Source organism: Oncorhynchus kisutch, linkage group LG1, assembly GCF_002021735.2.
Source record: "Oncorhynchus kisutch isolate 150728-3 linkage group LG1, Okis_V2, whole genome shotgun sequence".
Taxonomy (NCBI): Eukaryota; Metazoa; Chordata; class Actinopteri; order Salmoniformes; family Salmonidae; genus Oncorhynchus; species Oncorhynchus kisutch.
Window position 1 is genome coordinate 15538414 of NC_034174.2, and position 7735 is coordinate 15546148.

The following is a 7735-nucleotide window of genomic DNA, read 5'->3' on the forward strand; positions in this document are numbered from 1 at the left end:
GCCAAGAAACAGTGGGGTTATGACAAGCTAACCAGGGTAGGCCTAGCACCACAGAATACGTAGGAGAATCAATAAGGAAAAGACTAATCTTGTCCTTGTGACCCTCCTGTGTTATCATACACAAAGGTGCGGTTACCTCCCTGATAAACCCTAACCCTAATAGTCGACTATCTAAGGCATGAATAGGGAAAGGCATATCCACAGAAACAATAGGGATCCCTAAATTATGAGCAAAATTTTTATTAATGAAATTCCCATCCGCACCTGAATCTACTAGCGCCTTATACTGGGAATGCAGGGAAAAATCTCTATTCCCAGAGGAACCAACCCGGCACCGACCAGCAGTGTGCTCTCTGCGACCATAGATGGTGCTCCAGCGGGAACATCCTCCGGTCTCTCTGTGCACCTTCCCTCCCAATTCCATAGGTTCGGGAGAGAGGGTGCGGGAGGATGGAACAACCAGACCCTGATCTAGACGTCCACGAGTAACCAGCATGTTGTCCAGCCTGATGGACATGTCCACCAGCTGGTCGAAGGTGAGGGTGGTGTCTCTACAGGCCGGCTCCCGACGGACGTCCTCGCGTAGACTAAAACGGTGATGGTCGATCAGGGCCCTGTCGCTCCATCCAGCGCCGGCAGCCATTGTCCAAACTCCAAAGCAAACTCCTGTGCACTCCTCTTCTCCTGCCTCAGATGATAGAGGTGCTCACCCGCCGCTCTGCCTTCGGGTGGGGGGTCGAATACTATCTGGAAATGGCGGGTGAACTCCTCAAAATGGTCCAACGCCGCATCCTCCTCTACACACAGCGCTGGCCCACTCCAGGGCTTTCCCGGTGAGGCATGAGACAAGGGCGCAACTCTTCTCACGGTCCGATGGTACTGGGGAGACCGTGGCCAGATACAAACTCAGTTTAAGGAGGAAACCCTGGCAGCCGGCAGTATCTCCGTTGTATCCCGTGGGTAGGGATAAATGGATCTTGTTTGGTTCAGGAGGGGAAGAAGCGTTCAAGGGAGATCGCGGTGGTGGTGGTAGAGGCGCTGGAGAAACTCCCTGTCTCTCCCAGCGGTCCATATTCTGGACAATGCGATCCATGATGGCGCTCAAACAGTCAATCTCCTCCGCTTGTTCCCGGACCCGTTCCTCCACCTCCATGAGCGTAGTGTCCTCTCCTGCTGACTTCATATTTTTTGGTTCAGAGATTCTGTCAGTCATGTGTATAGGTGGCAGGAAAGTCAGGCGCAGGAGAGTCAAACGGAGTGTAAAATGGAGTCTTTTAATGAATGTCCATGTAACATGCTCCATAACACTAATAAGAACAGAATATAAACAAACATGGGTACGAGGACCCGTCGCGCACCTATACAACAAACACAACACTGACAATAAACAATCTCTGACAAAGACATGAGGGGAAACAGAGTTTTAAATACACAACAGGCAATGAATGGGATTGAAAACAGGTGTGTGGGAAGACAAGACAAAACCAATGGAAAATGAAAAATGGATCAGTGATGGCTAGAAGACCGGTGACGTCGACCGCCGAGCACCGCCCAAACAAGTCGTGACAATGTGTTTTTGAAGGTTCCATATCAATTTGGGAGGGGATGTTGGGGAAGTTCTGTGCAACTTCCTTGGCCATCTACACCAAAAAATACATAATTGTCACATAACAGCTAACCATTCATTAATGAAAATATAACTATCAAACCTGCATTACAAAGACCCCACAGCTGAAGGAGTCCTGCTGCATGGTGGGAGTTATTTCCCCTCCTTTCCACTTTATGTCCACCAAGTCATCTTTTCCATGGTAGGATCTTCTCATTTTGAAGTATTCTCTTTATGTAAACATAATGGAAATATGATTAGTTACAGGCAAATGAATACACAAGCCAAATTTGTATGCTGTTTTGCTTATCACTATAATTTAGTAGTAATTTATTAGTAGAGGTAATTTCCTTTATGCCCCATTCTACACACACAGCCTAAATTATAGGCACTGAACCATTTACAGGACAATAATAAAAGTAGTGAATAAAAAAATAAATATATATTAAGTCACAGTTTCATCAGTACGTGCTTAAAGAAAGTCATATCACAAAGATCACTGATGTCAGTGCCCAACAAATCTATGACAATAGAGAATTAATTGTAAGCACCAGAGTGTGTTTGTCAAAATAATATCTGAAAATGTCAGTTGTTGAACATAATACTTCTATTTGCAATAGCAATTTATGATATATGCATTTGAGGAATATTCTATGTACCAACACTACATGTAGGAGGGACATTCCTACATACAGTGTATTTTTTATTTCACCTTTATTCAACCAGGTAAGCCAGTTGAGAACAAGTTCTCCTTTACAACTGCGACTTGGCCAAGATAAAGCAAAGCAGTGTGACACAAACAACAACACAGAGTTACACATGGAATAAACAAACGTACAGTCAATAACACAATAGAAAATAATCTATATACAGTGTGTTCAAATGAGGTAAGATTAGGGAGGTAATGCAATAAATAGGCCGTAGTGGCGAAATAATTACAATTTCTTAAATAAACAGTGGAGTGAGATGTGCAGAAGATGAATGTGCAAGTAGAGATAGTGTGGTGCAAAGGAGCAAAACAAATGTAAAAAAATATATGAATAAAATAAATAACAATATGGGGATGAGGTAGTTGGATGGGCTATTTACAGATGGGCTATTTACAGGTGCAATGATCTGTAAGCTGCTCTGATATCTGATGCTTAAAAATAGTGAGGGAGATATGAGTCTCCAGCTTCAGTGATTTTTCCAGTCGTTGGCAGCAGAGAACTGGAAGGAAAGGCGGCCAGAGCAGGATTTTGCTTTCGGGGAGACCAGTGAAATATACCTGCTGGAGCGCGTGCTACGGGTGGGTGCTGCTATGGTGACCAGTGAGCTGAGATAAATCCGACAGGAGAGTTTGAGTTATCTGTAGTTGTGCATGGATTTTATTTACAATTATAAACTGGGTGGTTTGAACTCTGAATACTGATTGGTTGAAAGACATGATGTACCATGGGAATGAAAAATACGTTTTACTGTTCTAATTATGTTGGTAACCAGTTTATAAAAACAATCTCATGAGTTTGGTATATGGCCAATATACCACAGCTAAGGGCTGTTATTTGTGATATATGGCCAATATACCACACAGGCGGGAGTGCGTGTGTGGTAGTCAGTGTCACGCCTTGGTCTTAGTATTTTGTGTTTTCTTTAATTATTTGTTCAGGCCAGGGTGTGACATGGATTATTGTGTTGTCGTATTGGGGGTTTTTGTAGGCATTGGGATTGTGGTTGATTAGGGGTGTGTTGAGTGTAGGCTTGGCTGCCTGAGGCGGTTCTCGATCAGGGTCAGGTGCTTCTCGTTGCCTCTGATTGGGAACCGTATTTAGGTAGCCTGAGTTTCGCTTTGTCTTTCGTGGGTGATTGTTCCTGTCTCTGTGTAGTGTTCACCAGATAGGCTGTAATAAGTTTCACGTTCCGTTTGTTGTTTTTGTATTTATTAGTTATTTTCATGTATCGCACTTTTCTTCATTAAAGACATGAGTAACCACCACGCTGCATTTCGGTCCGACTCTCTCTCAACAAACGAAGAACGCCGTCACAGAATCACCCACCACACACGGACCGAGCAGCGTGGTAACAGGCAGCGACAGCAGGAGCAGCGAAAGGAGGACGTTATGGACAGCAATGGCATGGATTATACGACGTGGGAAGAAATCGACAGGTGGGCGGCCGACCCAGAGAGAATGCCTGAGCCCGCATGGGATTCGCTGGAACAGTGCGAAGAAGGCTATAGGCGAATGGAGTTGGAGAAACAGACACGGCGGCGCAGAGCGAAACCCGAGAGTCACCCCAAAAAATGTATTGGGGGGGGGGGGGGCTCAGAGGGAGAGTGGCTGAGTCAGGAGATGGACCTGAGCCAACTCTCCTTGTTTATCGTGAGGAGCCAAGGAGGAGACCAGAACCAGAGCCGGTGTTAGAGGTGAGCGAAGCAGAGACTGTGAAGGAGTTAATGGGGAAAGTGGAGTGGAGAGTAATGAGGGAGTTGCTAGCTTGGTGCTATAGATATCATATTCGTCCGACGGATCGTGTCGGGGATTTGATGGCACCTGAGTTAGCGCTCCATACTCGTCCTGAGGTGCGTGTTAGTCGGCTGGTGAAGTTGGTGCCAGCCTCACGCACCAGGCCTCCTGTGCACATCCCTAGCCTTGCACATCCTGTGCCACCTCCACACACCAGTCCTCCGGTAGCAGCTCCCCGCACCAGGCTTCCTGTGCGTGTCCTCGCTCCAGTATCACCAGTGCCCGCACCACGCATCAGGCCTACAGTGCGCCTCGCCTCTCCTGCGCTGTCGGAGTCTCCCGCCTGTTCAGCACAGCCAGAGCCTTCCTTCCCTCCTGCGCTGTCGGAGTCTCCCGCCTGTTCAGCACAGCCAGAGCCTTCCTTCCCTCCTGCGCTGTCGGAGTCTCCCGCCTGTTCAGCACAGCCAGAGCCTTCCTTCCCTCCTGCGCTGTGGGAGTCTCCCACCCGTTTAGCGCAGCCAGAGCCTTTCTCCTCTCCTGCGCTGCCGGAGCCTCCTGCCTGCATGAAGCAGCCTAAGCTGTCAGTCTGCAGGGAGCTGCCAGTCTGCAAGGAGCTGCCAGTCTGCAAGGAGCTGCCAGTCTGCAAGGAGCTGTCAGCCTGCATGGAGCAGTCAGAGCTGTCAGTCTGCAGGGAGCTGTCAGTCTGCAGGGAGCTGTCAGTCTGCAGGGAGCTGTCAGTCTGCAAGGAGCGGTCAGTCTGCAAGGAGCTGTCAGTCTGCAAGGAGCTGTCAGCCTGCATGGAGCAGTCGGAGCTGTCAGTCTGCAAAGAGCTGCCAGTCTGCAAGGAGCTGTCAGCCTACATGGAGCAGTCAGAGCTGTCAGTCTGCAAAGAGCTGCCAGTCTGCAAGGTGCTGTCAGCCTGCATGGAGCAGTCAGAGCTGTCAGTCTGCATAGAGCAGCTAGATCCGCCAGTCAACCAGAATCTTCCAGATCTGCTAGTCAACCAGAATCTTCCAGATCTGCTAGTCAACCTGAATCTTCCAGATCCGCCAGCCAGCCAGGATCTACCGGAGCCTACTACCTACCTGAGCTTCATCTCAGTACTGGGCTTCCTCTCAGTACTGGGCTTCCTCTCAGTACTGGGCTTCCTCTCAGTACTGGGCTTCCCCTCAGTTCCGGGGTGCCCCTCAGTCCCGAGCTGCCTCAGTCCCGAGCTGCCCCTCAGTCCCGAGCTGTCCCTCAGTCCCGAGATGCCCCTCAGTCACGAGCTGCTCCTCAGTTCTGTGGGGTTCTGGGTGAGGACTATTAGGCCATGGTCGGCGGCGAGGGTGGATTATCCCAGGACGTGAGGGGGAGAAACTATGACATTTATGGAGTGGGGTCCACGTCCCGAGCCGGAGCCGCCACCATGGACAGACGCCCACCCGGACCCTCCCTATGGTTTTGAGGTGCGTCCGGGAGTCCGCACCTTGGGGGGGGGGTTCTGTCACGCTTTGGTCTTAGTATTTTGTGTTTTCTTTAATTATTTGTTCAGGCCAGGGTGTGACATGGGTTATTGTGTTGTCGTATTGTTTTTTTTTGTAGGCATTGGGATTGTGGTTGATTAGGGGTGTGTCGAGTGTAGGCTTGGCTGCCTGAGGCGGTTCTCGATCAGGGTCAGGTGCTTCTCGTTGCCTCTGATTGGGAACCGTATTTAGGTAGCCTGAGTTTCGCTTTGTCTTTCGTGGGTGATTGTTCCTGTCTCTGTGTAGTGTTCACCAGATAGGCTGTAATAAGTTTCTTGTTCCGTTTGTTGTTTTTGTATTTATTAGTTATTTTCATGTATCGCACTTTTCATCATTAAAGACATGAGTAACCACCACGCTGCATTTCGGTCCGACTCTCTCAACAAACGAAGAACGCCGTCACACTCAGGCCTTATTGCATTTATCCTTTGCCAAGATAATCCATCCACCTGACAGGTGTGGCATATCAAGAAGCTGATTAAACAGCATGATCATTACACAGGTGCACCTTGTACTGGGGGCAATAAAAGGCTACTCTAAAATGGACAGATACACAATGCCACAGATGTATCAAGTTTCGAGGGAGCATGCAATTGGCATGCTGACTTCAGGAATATCCACCAGAGCTGTTGCCAAAGAATTGAATGTTCAGTTCTCTACCATAAGCCATCTCCAGTGTCATTTTATAGAATTTGTCAGTACGTCCAACGTGTATGGTGTCATGTGGACGAGCGGTTTGCTGATGTCAATGTTGTGAACAGAGTGCCCCATGGTGGCGGTGGGGTTATGGTATGGGCAGGCATAAGCTACGGACAAGGAACACAATTGCATTTTATTGATGACAATTTGAATGCACAGAGATACTGTGACGAGATCCTGAAGCCCATTGTTGTGCCATTCATCCACTGCCATCACCTCATGTTTCAGCATGATAATGCACGGCCCCATGTCGCAAGGATCTGTACACAATTCCTTGAAGCTGAAAATGTCCCAGTTCTTCCATGGCCTGCATACCCAACAGACGTGTAACCCATTGAGCATGTTTGGAATTCTCTGGATCGAAGTGTACAACAGAGTGTTCCAATTCTTGCCAATATCCAGGAACTTTGCACAGCCATTGAAGAGGAGCGGGACAATATTCCACAGGCCACAATCAACAGCCCAATCTATGCAAAGGAGACGTGTCATGCTGCATTAGACAAATTGTGTACACAAGATACTGACTGGTTTTCCATCCACCTCCCTACCTTTTTTTAAGGTATCTGTGATGAACAGATGCATATCTGTATTCCCAGTCATGTGACATCCATACATTAGGGTATAATTGATTTATTTATATGAACTGTAACTATGTCAAATCTTTGAAATTGTTGCATGTTGCGTATATATTTTTGTTCAGTATATATTCAGAAACGTCAAGTTTTGAAGTTACTATACCTGTGGACCCTGGATATTGTAGACGTGAAATCTTGCGGTTGTGTTCCAGTTTATTTTCAAGAGGGAGGTACAGAGGCGTCGCCGCTAAGGTAAGTTCCCGCCCCATGGGTGTGTCTATGCAGGATACCGGCGAGCGCGCTGTATCCACCTGCCCATGCGTTTCCCCTTCGGTAGCTTACAGAGCTGTGTTGCGTGCGCCGCGTTTCAACTTTAGCAACTACTCCATTTCAAGGAATAATGCTCATTGTGAGAACAACAAAGTGGGATTGTACACAATAGACTGAGAAAAGCGCATAGAGGACACAAATATTGCAAACTGAGGTGATTAACAAGTTCATTTGGAACCTTTATATTTGTTACCAGGGAATCGTGCAGGATGTCCGCTGCTTCATTCGTAGGCTACACTGAGAAGAATAATTGAATAGGATTTTGTTTACTACCTTCTCAATGACTTGTATAACTGGATTCAACATCATTTACACCGGGCAATAATAACCAGGTAGGCACAACTGTAGGCTCCTTTATTTAGCTCTAATGTTTTGATGCATAGGGCCTAAGCTTTTTCAGTCAAATCATGACTCATATGTCCATGTTGAATTATTTATTATCCTAAGAGATTACAATCAAAACACAATGGCACCAGTAATTGAGTCGAACAATAATTGGTGAATTAGGCCTATTGTCTATAATAATATATACTATTTTAAGTCTACTGATTTAAGTGTAGACAAATAAGAAGCGAA

General features: G+C 47.2%; 1 protein-coding gene across 5 annotated transcripts in view; it reads left to right on the forward strand.

Moving 5' to 3' along the window:
• Nucleotides 1-7166: 7166 nt before the first annotated feature.
• The window catches only part of LOC109898769 (semaphorin-3F-like), a 107239-nt gene continuing 106670 nt past the window's right edge, over nucleotides 7167-7735 (forward strand). For 4 of the 5 annotated variants that reach the window (XM_031836923.1, XM_020493865.2, XM_031837048.1 and 1 more), the window contains exon 1: nucleotides 7167-7491. The gene's annotated coding sequence lies outside the window, so the exon portion shown is untranslated. The remainder of the gene's footprint in view (nucleotides 7492-7735) is intronic. The other variant, XM_031836965.1, reaches the window with a different exon arrangement.